The sequence below is a fragment of the Sciurus carolinensis genome, chromosome 1, assembly GCF_902686445.1.
Source record: "Sciurus carolinensis chromosome 1, mSciCar1.2, whole genome shotgun sequence".
Lineage (NCBI taxonomy): Eukaryota > Metazoa > Chordata > Mammalia > Rodentia > Sciuridae > Sciurus > Sciurus carolinensis.
This window is the reverse complement of record NC_062213.1, coordinates 71,358,531-71,373,720: the sequence shown is the minus strand read 5'-3', so window position 1 is coordinate 71,373,720 and position 15,190 is coordinate 71,358,531.

Here is a 15,190-nt window from a genome sequence, read left to right as displayed (position 1 = left end):
TATAAATTATACCTGGGTCTAGAAGATAATTAACTGCCTAAACCAGTATTTCTCCACACGTCTTCTCCAGAAAGCCATGAGGTATATGAAAATGCAAATAAAGTTACACATAATTCATGCCTTAAGCAATTCTAGGAGAAAGAGCCTACCACAAACATTAAATTGCCAAAAAATTGATAAGTAACAGATTTCCAATAAAGCATGCTACCCTGCTATAAAATTGAATGTGAAGCATGGGGGAAGCAAGACTTTAGAGAAACCTTGAAAAAAAGAAAATGAGAGTAGATTACATAGACTAAGAAGAGGCAAAATTGAGCCCTGAAAGAGGATGTCAAATATTAAGTGCCCAAACACTGGACAATCCTAGATCTTGGTAGGTTACAGCATTGGCTACAAGAAAGGACTTGGAAGTGAGTAAAATCAGAGGTTAAAGCTGCAGATAAGAATTGCTTTTGAGGGTGAATCAGCTATATTGGTGAGGAAGTATGACCCTCAAAGACATGGCAGTGAAAGGAAAGAAGTAAGTAAGGGGGAAAATTAAAGATTCTGAAGACTGGGTGTGGTGGCACATGCCTGTGATTCCAGTGACTAGGGAAGCTGAGGCAGGAGGATCTCAAGTTCAAAACCAGCCACAGCAATTTAGCATGACACTCTCTCAAAAGTTTACAAAAGGCTGGGCAGTGGTGGGTTGGAATAGGGATGTGACTCAGTGGATAAATGCCCATGAATTCAATTGGGGGTACCAAAAACAAAAACAAAAACAAAAAACCCAAAGGAAAAACAAAATTTAAAAATTGATGCCAGCAATCCCACCTCACCTCCATATATATACCACTGCCACAACTACAAAATTACCTATTAAAACAATTCCATGGGAGGGGTGGGGGGGAAGGGAAAAAAATAACAGAATGAATCAAACAACATTACCCTATGTAAATTTATGATTACACAAATGGTATGCCTTTACGCCATGTACAAACAGAGAAACAACATGTATCCCATTTGTTTACAATAAAAAAAAAAAAAACAATTCCACTCAATTATACCAGCAGAAGAAAACCTTTTTACCTAGAAACATCTCCACAACAGGACAATAAAAATAAATGCATAATTTTTTTAAAAAAAATGGAGAACTACTTCTCAAAGAAACAGAAAAGATGGATTGTTGCTTCTTACCTAATGAAAACTTATTCTCACCAAGTAAAACCTAAGACAACGCTCCAAACTAAAATATCTTCAACATCATTAAATATGTGTGGTGATAGTGATCTTTGTGTTTGTAAAAACTTGAATCAAAAATTCAAAACCAAAATGAACAAAAACCAGGAGGGATTGCAAGAGCTGATCAACCTGAAAAAAAAACTGGAAAGAAACAATATAACATCTCAGAAACAAAGAATAAATTGCCACTATTCAAGGTAGAAAATGTTCAAATGGAAATTTAATAAAGATCAATGAAGAAAAGAAGCATTGAGTGCAATTTAAATGACATACAGTTATGAAAACAAAGTATTGATAACAGGCAAAGAAGATCCAACACATGTCTTAGGATAGCCATAGGAGAAAAAACAAAACAATGGAACAGGACTGTATATAATTCAAGAATACCTGTAAATAAAAGAAAATTGGAAAATGAGACCTAAATTATCAATTCTGAAACTTTCTAATAAAATTATAAAACATTAAGGAAAAGAAAAAATTATCAAGGTCATCAGGCAAAATAATTCACTTATGAGGTAAAGCTATTAGGATAATCTTATACTTTCCAAGACCAAAACCAAAATCAAGGCCATAATGGAGCATCATTTAAAAAAAAAACTCAAACAAATTCTTAATTCTATATACATATACAACCAAACTGTCTACAGAAACAGTTTTGAACATACTATAAATGGAGAAAATACTGTATTCACAATCTTTTAGTAGAAAATTGATTAGAATATGAGCTTCATGCAAACAAAAGATCACTGGAAAAATTTAGCAAAGTAACTGATGGTGAGCATGTAATACATTTGATGGAAGAATCAAAATAAAAGAATGGGTACATGGGTCAAAGAATGAAATGTAAATCCAGGTGTGCTCCTGTTGTCTCAGCTGCTTGGGAGACTGAAGCAGGAGGATCCCTTGAGGGTAGGCATTTGAGACCAGATTAGGCAACACAGCAAGACCTTGTCTCACCAAAAAGGAAAAAAACAACAAAAAAAGACTGGACATTATATGCTCTGTCAAATAGAATGCACATAAATAATTGAGAGTGAAAGAAAGAGAAACAGGGAAGGAAAATGAGATTATTAATTGTTTATAGATAATAGAAGTTAAAAGATGCCATTTAAAACTAGCCAACCAGCTAGAAAAAGCTATGAAAATGGGGGTGAAGGATGACAGTTATAAAAAAGTTATAAATATCTTCACCCATACACATAGATGATTGATAGATACAGAGATACATTCTAGCACAAAGAGTCTGCTGGGGAAAAGATAAATTAGTGAAGTTTTTGTAGTTATATAGTACTGGTAAAAAAGTATTGGAAGATATAAAACACATGACTAATGACACGTTAACTAACTCAGGCTGCCTCCTTACTCCCTGGAGGATGAGCAAGATCAAGGCCTCAAAGGCGGTTTCAAAGGTTAATGACGATAAATGGGACCACCATTAGGGATTGGTTAACAACACTTCCGTGAACTGATCAGCCCGTGCTTGCCATATAGTCCTATGGAACTCTCACCTGCATGAAACACCCCCCCCCATGCCTTGCTGACCTTTAAGCTGATTGGTTCCCGCCTAGCCCCCACCCTACATAAAAGCTCTGTGATTTCCTCAATAAACGAGTTCCTGCTGTGACTGGTCTCTGGCATGTCTGATTGTGTCTGATTGTCCTCCGCCCTGAGGGCTGGGAGCAGGCGGTCAGTCGGCCCTACCTATCCTGGTCTGACCTTGTTGGGGAGTGTCCCCTTCCCTTGTCACTGGTCGAGAAGAGTAAGGGGGCTTGAGACCCTGACAAATACATGGTTTGATTTTCTCATGACTTGTGCTGGGTTCCAAGATAGTACCAGAGATTGGAGGGGCTGGGCAGGAAAGGCACAGTGAAACCTGCAATTGTCACACACAGCTTTGGAAAGAAAGTCCCACTAGAAGGAGGACCTGGCAAGTAGTATATAATGGGTCTTCCCTTCAAGACATTTGTCAGATTTCACATCTGTAAGGATAGGAAATAAGTTTAAGAGTTGAAAAAATTACAACCTTCAAGGCTGAGAATAAAGAGAATATCCAGGATGTCAGTCAAAAGCCAGGAGGACCAATCCTGAGGATTGGGGATTGAGGACAGGTGGAATGAATTTTAATGTATCTTCCATCCAGCCCAAACCAGCTCAAGATCTCATTGTGTTTGCTAGCCTCTCAATCTATCTGGCAAAAAAAGGAAGGACTATCACTGTGAAAAATATTACCTTGAACCTCTACAGTTAGACACAATGTTCAGCACACAGTAAAAGATTACCAAAAAACAGGAAGAAGCAGAAATAACAAGGTATCTAAAAAGAAAAGTGGAAGACCCATAGATGATTCCAATACTAGAGTTAGAAGACATGACTTTTATATTAAATAAGATATGAGCGATCCAAGATGGCGGCCTAGAGGGATACTGCACCCCCAGTCGCTCCAGAACCCAGGAGGTAAGAAGGGGAGGCATTGAGAGACTCGGACTGAAATAGAGCCACGGGTGAGTCTGCCCACTGGGTAAAGCTCGGCCCGGGTGGCAGGCACAGATAGAGGTGGCTTATCGGAGCCGGGCAGGGCAGCTAGAGTCATCCACAGGCAGCCCTGCGCACTCCGGCGGTGGGCCCCGCCCACACAGCCAGCTTCTCCAGGTTCTCGGAACAGAACTGGCCCGCTAGTGAGAGCCTTTCTGACCAGAACAAGCTCCGAGTCCCGGAGCCCCTGCAGCGCAGCGTACTCCGGCAACGAACCAGCGGAGAGCCGCGATCCGCAAGCAGCCTCTGGGATTAGGTCAGGGCAGCCAGAGACCTCTTCAGGTGGCTCTGCCCACTCTGGCTGCAGGCTCTCTTCACGGGGCGATCCAAGATGGCGGCCTAGAGGGAGACTGCACTCCAAGTCGCTCCAGAACCCAGGAGTTAAGAAGGGGAGGCATTGAGAGACTCGGACTGAAATAGAGCCACGGGTGAGTCTGCCCACTGGGTAAAGCTCGGCCCGGGTGGCAGGCACAGATAGAGGTGGCTTATTGGAGCCGGGCAGGGCAGCTAGAGTCTTCCCAAGGTAGCCTTCCACACTCCGGCAGTGGGCTCCTCCCACACGGCCAGCTGCACGGTGCAGGCCCACAGTGAGAGCATTTCCGCACAGAGCCAGTTCCAAACCGTGGAACCAGTAGGGGGCTAGGGGCAGTTTTCTTCGGATGAGCTGCTTTATCAGATTCCTCCAAGACATCAGGCTACTGAAGGCTGGGAGGTGATACACTGGAAATCTACCGGGACACTATAAGCCAATAGCGGAAAACTGCAATATCTCAGGGTCCCACTGACAACTGACCAATATGAGAAAACAAGGGAAGAAAATGTCCCAAACAAACCTAGATACTACATCAATAAAACCCAATGACAGCACAGCAGAAGAAATGTCAGAAAGGGAGTTCAGAATGTACGTAATTAAAACGATCAGGGAAGCTAATGAGGAGATGAAAGAGCAAATGCAGGCATTGAAGGAGGAGATGAAAGAGCAAATGCAGGCATTAAATGATCGCACCAATCAATAGTTAAAAGACCAAATACGGGAAGCAAGAGATCATTTCAATAAAGAGTTAGAGATACTGAAAAAAAAAAAAAAACAGAAATCCTTGAAATGAAGGAAACAATAAACCAAGTTAAAAACTCCATAGAAAGCATAACCAATAGGATAGAACATCTGGAAGACAGAACCTCAGACATTGAAGACAAATTATTTAATCTTGAAAGCAAAGTTGGCCAAACAGAAAAGATGGTAAGAAATCATGAACAGAATCTACAAGAATTATGGGATATCATGAAAAGGCCAAATTTAAGAATTATTGGGATTGAGGAAGGCTTAGAGAAACAAACCAAAGGAATGAACAATCTATTCAATGAAATAATAACAGAAAATTTCCCAAATCTGAAGAATGAAATGGAAAACCAAGTACAAGAGGCTTATAGAACTCTAAACATACAAAATTACAACAGACCCACACCAAGGCACATTATTATGAAAATACCTAACATACACAATAAAGACAGAATTTTAAAGGCCGCGAGAGAAAAGAATCAAATTACATTCAGAGGTAAACCAATAAGAATATCAGCAGATTTTTCAATCCAGACCCTAAAAGCTAGAAGGGCCTGGAACAACATATACCAAGCCCTGAAAGAAAACGGATGCCAACCAAGAATCTTATACCCAGCAAAACTTACCTTCAGATTGACGATGAAATAAGATCCTTCCATGATAAACAAAAGCTAAAGGAATTTACAAAAAGAAAGCCAGCATTACAGAACATTCTCAGCAAAATATTCCATGAGGAAGAGATGAAAAACAACGATGCAAATCAGCAACAGGAGGTGCTAGCCTAAAGGAATAGCCAAATAAAGGAGAAACCAAATCATGTGAAAAACAAATATGAGTCAATTGACTGGGAATACAAATCATATCACAATAATAACCCTGAATGTTAATGGCCTGAATTCATCAATCAAAAGACACAGACTGGCAGATTGGATTAAAAAGAAAAATCCAACAATATGTTGCCTGCAAGAGACTCACCTCATAGAAAGAGACACCCATAGACTAAAGGTGAAAGGATGGGGAAAACATACCATGCACACGGACACAGCAAAAAAGCTGGAGTATCCATCCTCATCTCAGATAATGTGGACTTCAAACCAAAACGATTCAGAAGGGATAAAGAAGGACATTACATGCTGCTTAAGGGAAGCATAAATCAGCAAGACATAACAATCATAAATATCTATGCCCCGAACATTGGCTCATCCACGTACGTCAAACAAATCCTTCTCAATTACAGAATTCAAATAGACCACAACACAATAATACTAGGCGATTTTAACACACCTCTCTCACCACTGGATAGATCGTCCAAACAAAAATTGAATAAAGAAACTATAGATCTCAACAACACAATCAAGAATTTAGACTTAACGGACATATATAGAATATACCATCCAACAAAGAACGAATACACTTTCTTCTCAGCAGCACATGGATCCTTCTCTAAAATAGACCATATTTTATGCCACAAAGCTACTGTTAGCAAATACAAGAAGATAGAGATACTACCTTGTACTCTATCAGATCATAATGGATTGAAATTAGAAATAAATGACAGAATAAAAAACAGAAACTTCTCCAATACCTGGAGACTAAATAATACACTATTATATGATGAATGGATAACAGAAGACATCAGGAGGGAAATAAAAAAATTCTTAGAAGTAAACGAGAACAAAGACACATCATATCAAAATCTCTGGGACACTATGAAAGCAGTACTTAGAGGAAGATTTATTTCATGGGGTGCATTCAAAAAAAGAAGTAGAAATCAACAAATAAACGACTTAACACTACAGCTCAAAGCACTAGAAAAAGAAGAGCAGACCAATACCAAAAGTAGTAGAAGATAGGAAATAGTTAAAATCAGAGCCGAAATCAACAAAATTGAAACAAAAGAAACAATCAGAAAAATTCACAAAATAAATAGTTGGTTCTTTGAAAAATAAATAAAATTGATAAACCCTTAGCCACACTAACAAAGAGAAAGAGGGAGAAAACTGAAATTACTAAAATTCGGAATGAACAAGGAAATATCACAACAGACACGACTGAAATACAAAACATAATTAGAAGCTATTTCGAAAATCTATACTCCAACAAAACAGAAAACCTCGAAGACATCAACAAGTTTCTAGAGACATATGAACTACCTAAACTGAACGAGGAGGACATACACAACTTAAATAAACCAATTTCAAGCAATGAAATAGAAGAGGTCATCAAAAGCCTACCAACAAAGAAAAGTCCAGGACCAGATGGGTTCTCAGCCGAGTTCTACAAAACCTTTAAAGAAGAGCCCATTCCAATACTCCTCAAACTATTCCATGAAATAGAAGAGGAGGGAACCCTCCCAAACTCGTTCTATGAAGCCAATATCACCCCGATACCTAAACCAGACAGAGACACATCGAGGAAAGAAAATTTCAGACCAATATCCTTAATGAACATCGATGCAAAAATTCTCAACAAAATTTTAGCAAATCGCATACAAATATATATTAAAAAGATAGTGCACCACGATCAAGTGGGTTTTATCCCAGGGATGCAAGGTTGGTTCAACATTCGGAAATCGATAAATGTCATTCACCATATCAACAGACTTAAAGTTAAGAATCACATGATTATTTCAATAGATGCAGAAAAAGCATTTGATAAAGTACAGCATCCCTTCATGCTCAAAACACTAGAAACAATTGGGGTAGTGGGAACATTCCTAAACATTATAAAGGCAATCTGCGCTAAGCCCATGGCTAATATCATTCTAAATGGTGAAAAACTGAAAGCGTTCCCCCTAAAAACTGGAACAAGGCAGGGATGCCCTCTTTCACCGCTTCTGTTCAACATCATCCTTGAGACTCTAGCCAGAGCAATCAGACAAACGAAAGAAATTAAAGGGATACGAATAGGAAAAGAAGAACTCAAACTATCCCTGTTCGCTGATGACATGATTATATATTTAGAGGAACCTGGAAATTCCACCAGAAAACTTTTAGAACTCATAAGTGAATTCAGTAAAGTAGCAGGTTACAAGATCAATGCTCATAAATCCAATGCATTTTTATACATAAGTGATGAATCTTCAGAAAGAGAAATTAGGAAAACTACCCCATTCACAATAGCCTCGAAAAAAATAAAATACTTGGGAATCAATCTCACAAAAGAGGTGAAAGACCTCTACAATGAGAACTATAGAACACTAAAGAAAGAAATTCAAGAAAACCTTAGAAGATGGAAAGATCTCCCATGTTCCTGGATAGGCAGAATTAATATCGTCAAAATGGCTATACTACCTAAAGTGCTATACAGATTCAATGCAATTCCAATTAAAATCCCAATGATGTACCTTGCAGAAATAGAGCAAGCAATTATGAAATTCATCTGGAAGAATAAAAAACCTAGAATAGCTAAAGCAATCCTCAGTAGCAAGAGCGAAGCAGGGGGTATTGCAATACCAGATCTTCAACTCCACTACAAAGCAATAGTAACAAAAACGGCATGGTATTGGTACCAAAATAGACAGGTAGATCAATGGTACAGAATAGAGGACATGGACACAAACCCAAATAAATACAATTTTCTCATACTAGACAAAGGTTCCAACAATATGCAATGGAGAAAAGATAGCCTCTTCAACAAATGGTGCTGGGAAAACTGGAAAACCATATGCAATAGAATGAAATTAAACCCCTATCTCTCACCCTACACAAAACTCAACTCAAAATGGATCAAGGACCTCGGAATCAGACCAGAGACCCTGCATCTTATAGAAGAAAAAGTAGGTCCAAATCTTCAACTTGTTGGCTCAGGATCAGACTTCCTTAACAGGACTCCCATAGCACAAGAAATAAAAGCAAGAATCAACAACTGGGATAGATTCAAACTTAAAAGCTTTCTCTCAGCAAAGGAAACTATCAGAAATGTGAAGAGAGAGCCTACAGAGTGGGAGAATATCTTTGCCAACCATACCTCAGATAGAGCGCTAATTTCCAGAATCTATAAAGAACTCAAAAAACTCTACACCAAGAATGCAAATAATCCAATCAACAAATGGGCTAAGGAAATGAACAGACACTTCACAGAAGAAGATGTACAAGTAATCAACAGATTTATGAAAAAATGTTCAACATCCCTAGTAATAAGGGAAATGCAAATCAAAACTACCCTAAGATTTCATCTCACCCCAATTAGTATGGCAATTATCAAGAATACAAGCAACAATAGGTGTTGGCGAGGATGTGGTGAAAAAGGAACACTCATACATTGCTGGTGGGGTTGCAAATTAGTGCAGCCACTCTGGAAAGCAGTGTGGAGATTCCTCAGAAAGCTTGGAATGGAAACACCATTTGACCCAGCTATTCCACTCCTTGGCCTATACCCAAAGGACTTAAAATCAGCATACTACAGAGATACAGCCACATCAATGTTCATTGCTGCTCAATTCACCATAGCCAGATTGTGGAACCAACCTAGATGCCCTTCAGTTGATGAATGGATAAAGAAACTGTGGCATATTTATACAATGGAATATTACTCCGCAATGAAGAATGATAAAATTATGGCATTTGTAGGCAAATGGTCGAAATTGGAGAATATCATGCTAAGTGAGATAAGCCAATCTCAAAAAACTAAAGGACGAATGATCTCGCTGATAAGTGGATGAGGACATATAATGGGGGTGGGAGGGGCTAGCATTAGGTTTAGGGTTAGGTTTAGAGTTAGGCTAAGGAGAGCGGCAAGAATGAAGGAAAGAAGGACTGTGTAGAGGGAAAAGAGGGGTGGGAGGGGTGGGGGGGAGGGGAAAAATAAAATAAACATCATTACCCTATGTAAATGTAAAAAAATAAAAAATAAAAATAAAAATAAAAAATAAGATATGATTAATTTTAGAGAAAAATAAGAAGAGAGACCAGTAAAGGAAGGGGCTCAGGGAAACGGGGAAGGGAAGGGAAAGGGGAAGTTCTTGGGAATTAACAAGAGCAAATTATTTGATGTATGTGCATGAACACATCACAATAGCCCCACTGTTTTGTATAATTATAATTCACTAATAAAAACATTAAAAAAAAGAAAATAAGGAAAAAGATGGGCAAAATGGATGAGAGATTTTTTTAACAAAGGAAATCTACAAAAAGAAATTTTACAGTTTTCCCTATTTACCTGAAGAATATTTCCTTATCTTTTATAATAGTTTTAACTGCCAGACATTATACTCTAAGAGAATCCCATTTCATTAATACTCTTGTTTGTAAGACTGTAAGCACTGTAAGTAAATGAAAACAGGTAGACAAACCTTATTAAATTTAATGAAGTTTCATGCAAAATGAAAATCTAAAGTGAACACCTAGAATAAAACACATCAAATGTTAATTTTTAAAAAGTGGGGGAGGAAAGAAAGCAAAATAATCACAATTGAAATTTCAAAGAATTAAAAAACAAAACTGAGTAACTTGAGGGATCACATACTATTGAATAAATTCATTGATTAGTTCACTGAGAGGGAATTGTAAGAGATTTTAAGTGCTATAAAAAGTTTCCTGGTAGATATGCTACTTAAGGATTGAAAGCTAGACCTCAGCAGATGACAGTTGGTTAAAACAAGCCCCATTTTTAATTGTTGAGACAGATACTTCATTTAGATCAGCAGAATCTAGTAAGTGCTGGAAGTGAGTCTGTTTTCCAGGATATATACAAACCTAATGAATAGAAATAGAGAGGCTCTAAGTTCCACAAACAAACTTATACATATCTAATACAGTTGTCAAGAGTATAGTAGAGATCCCAGTCACCAACTTATACCTAACCCTTCCCACTCTATTGGTATTTAGATGTGGCTAAGCAAAGATTCCCAATGACCTTTTGCTCTTGGATCTGTTTAAGGACTTCTTTAAATAATAAGGCTCATTGTCAGTAATATGTTCTTCTTAAATAACTCTAATGGTAGTACCATAGTAGACAGGGCCTAGGACAAAGTTTTCCCTACTTCAAAAAAGATAATTCTTAATTCCCTGTATCTATTGACTAGCTAGATACACCATTCTAATTTTTACATCAACTATTTGTCTTAAACAATTCAAATGTGAGTTCCTTAATGCCAACTTTTTACCTGAGGACCCATACACTATACATGTAGTTTCAACTGCCTTCTGAAACTGTTCAAAGTCTTCTCTACGGCAGGAAGTCCTGGAGATCTTTGACTACTCTATCAGCTTCCTTTTCAAGAGTGTGTTCAGATCAAGTAGTGAAAAAAGAATGCAATAGCATTTTGGTTTCAGCTTCTGCATCTTCAGGAGACACAGTGACTAGTGCATTGTCAAGACCAATGGTGAGCACCAGAGGGCAGAGAAATTGAAAAAACGTGTGGTAAAGGCAAACAAGATGGAATAGGGAGCATGAACCTGTTCAGTGTGCTAGGAGATACTAATGGGTTTCTCTACTCCAAATGAAATTCAAGTCTTTTGGGGCTAACCAAGTAAAATGGGGGCAACCCTTTTCCATAGAGATATCTTTTCTACCATACAAGATAGAGAGAAGGGTATGGCTGTAAGAGAATATCCTGATTGGGACTTTCCCATTGGTAAAATTTTGTTCCCCTCAGATGGTAGTACCCTATGTTAAAGTTATTTCACATTTTAAAAATTGCATTTGCTGTGTGAAAACAAAGAATTACAAATTCAATCAAAGTTGACAGGAAAATGATATATAGAAAGAAATCAGAGCAAAGAAAGTTGCTGTGAAATTGCTAGAGAAATAAACATGACTTTTTCTAAAAGTGCTCCAAATTTGATTTGGATACTTATTTAATTTTCATATAAAATATATGAAGAATTTCTTTACATTGTGGGAATGAAAACAAAGTAATAGCTGTGGAGAATTTAAGGATGGAAAGAGGAATTTGAGGAAAGAAAGTTGAGTCAAGAGAGAAAGGATGATTAAAAGCAACAATTTTAACATACTTTGAGATGAAGTAATAAATTCAGTAAAAATCATGGAAAAGTTTTGGGAATGTTAAATGTAGATAAATGAGGAATAGGGGAAAAGGAAAATTATGTGGCAGGCAAAAAGGAAAAGAGAAGACATGGCACAAGGAAATTTTAATACAAGTGGTAGGGAAAAAAGGACAGAGAGAATGATACAAAGGGAGAATATAGAGGGAACTCTAGGACTCAGGGGATCTTGGTCTTCTGTCTAGGGTGGAAGCTGACTTCTTCTTGGGATCATACACTGGTTCTTGGGACAGCAGTCTGCCTGGGTCATCATCTGCTACTGGGGACTCTTGAAATACCTTCATTTTAAGGTTTCCTATTGAGTGGATTTCTATTTTAAGTAAGGCTTATATTTTTTAAATTGTAAAATGTGAACCCAAGGTTGTGCTCTTGGTAATTTTATAGCAACTCTGATGATGAGGACAGTTGTGTTTCTTTGAGGATCTGTAATGTATATTCATCCCTTTCAAGTATAAAAAGAAGAAAATGGATAATGACTAATTTGAGAATCTAAGGGTGGGAGAAGAGGATAAAGAGCACTTGAGATTTCTGAAATGCAAACCCAGAGTCTCAAGGGGACAATCTCCTTAGTTGTTGTTATAAAGGAGAAGCAATGGCAGAAAAAAAAAAAAAAAAAAAAAAAAAAACAGGGATCCTGTATTGGCAATGAACCAACTAATCCTAGAAAGCCAAAGTTGTCTTTTAGTCTTAGGGGAAGAGAAATTGGTACTATTCTTTCAAAGGATGAAGTGTTTCTTTCCAGGGATATTTGTTGTAGCACTTAATGACTGTTAATTGCTTGCTCCTCACCCACAGTGCTGACATGAAAACTCAAGTCCCCCTAACACCCCCATGCTGGGGACATGTTCTACTACTGAATTACACCCCCAACCCAGTTCATTGCATTTTGCGTGTAGAGATGTTATGTTCCTGTGGACAAGAGTTTGAAATAAACATTGTGTGTTGATAATCATCATTGAGCTGAAGATAAGGTCATCTACCTACTGAATTCAGGTAATTCAGGTAATATTGGGCATCAAACACGTCTGAGGTGACTGAGTCCTCAGAGGAGGCTGGCCTGAGTCACAAGTGAATGAGACTAATCAGTAGAGAAGGAAGGCAGAGTACAGTGTGGGCTATGCCTGTCCATTCTCCATTCCAGATCCCAACATCTCCACAAGTGCTGCATGGTACTCTGAGAAAGGGAGGAACATCATTGAGACAGGGGCAAAGGACAGCTAGTCAGCATAGATAGTGAATGATCAGGTCGAAAAGATGATGCTAATTATCAAAGAAAAGGAACTGGGTTGCTAACACCTCCATCTAGCACTTTCCCTGCTCAATCAGTTGCTACACCTCTGGGGAATCATTCCTCCCAACACAAGGAGTTGCTAATGATTAACCCCCTGAGCTGCTCTTTTCCTGCCCTTGGGCGCTTAGGAAGGAAGTGGGGCGGGGGAGAGTAAATCTAAGATCTGTAAAAAGACAAGACATGCCTACTCCCCTGGGCATCCAACTCTGGGCCCACTTTTTTATCCTCTGTTCTGTCTCTTTCTTAAATAAAACTTGCTTTCTATGCTTGCTTCAGTGTTTCTTGGGTGTTTGATCTTCAACAACTGTGGAATGAGGACCTGATCCTGATCCAAGACTGGTATAAACACGACATACAATATTGCTGTGAGATACCCACCAGAAGAGCTTGACATAACAGACACTTCTTATTGTTGTTATTTTGTTAGCTGGAGAGGAAGATGTGCAGCAGGAGAACTAAACTACAACAGTGTTTTATTTATTTTATGATTCTCCTGAACAACTTCATAGAGAGCAGACTGCCCCTGGGTTCAGTCCCCAGTAAACAAAAAATAAAGTCCAATAAGTAAAAACTTGTCATTTTAAGATAGCTAACATCTAACATGAGAATGAAAAAATACAGGGAAGAGGTCAGGAACATAGGTAGGTAAACAGCTATAAACTCAGGGAACACACAAAAAGGAGCAAGCAATTCTTACTGGGTAGGGTCAGAGAATGCTCCACAGAGGTGCCAAGTGGGCTGAACTGACAATAACCAGAGGAAAAAGGCATTGAGCAGAGGAAGCATTAAGAGCAAAGTTTCATAGTACAAAATACATCTAATCCCTTCTGTCTTCTACGTTTGTGTGGAAAGGGAGATATTTTCAAAAGGTAGATATGCCTGGAGTAAAGTCCTGCCATGTGAGATTGGAAAAAGGTTGGGCCTGGGTGTGAAGGGTCTTGGGTGCCAATTTACAATTTATTCTACGCACAGTACTACCATTTTGAAAATTAAAGTAGGGAATCTTGCTGTAAGATGATTCTGGCAGTATGGAAGAAGTGGGTAAAGGAAGGAACAGTTCAAGAGGAAGCTATGGTCACAGACTGTATGAAAGATGATAAGAAATGGATCAGAATCAGACATTTCAAGGTAGGACTGATAGAATCTGGGGCCATTGACCCCATGACCTGAAGAATTCATTCTAATAGGAGCATTGTGGTGTCATGCAGTGTGCAGCTCATGTTGATAAATGAGCCAAGTTCAGTCTGATTCTGTCATTTACTATCTGTGATTCTGAGCAAAGAATATAAAATGAGTATAATGTCATTTACCCCTATGTTCATCTTACTCCCATTAGAATGGCTATTATCAAGAACACAAACAATAATAGATGTTGGTGTGGATGTGGGGAAAAAGGCACTCTTTTACATTGCTGGTTGAGTTGCAAATTGGTGCAGCTACTCTGGAAAGCAGTGTGGAGATTCCTCAGAAAACTTGGAATGGACCCACCTTCTGACCCAGTTTTCTCACTCCTCGGTTTATACTCAAAGGACTTAAAATCAGCATACTACAGTAATGCAGTCACATGAATGTTTATAGCAACTCAATTCACAATAGCTAGATTGTGGAACCAACCTAGATGCCCTCCAACAGATGAATGGCTAAAGAAGCTGTGGTATACATACACAATGGAATATCATTCAGTCATAAAGAAGAAGAATATGGCATTTGCAGATAAATGGATGGAATTGGAAAATATCATACTAAGTGAAATAAGTCAATCCCAAAAAATCAAAGGCCAAATGTTTTCCCTGATAAGTGGATGCTGATATATAATGGGGGTGGGAGGATGGGGGAGTGAGAGAAGAATGGAGGAACTTTAGATTACATAGAGGGAAATGAGAGGGAGGGAGGGTACAGGGGTACGAAAGTTGGTGGAATGAGACAGACATCATTACCCTATGTACATGTATGATTACATGAATGGTATGAATCAACATCATGCACAACCATAGAAACAAAAAGTTGTACCCCATTTGTGTACAATGAATCAAAATGCAGTCTGTAAAAATAAAAATACTTTTTAAAAATACAATCAAA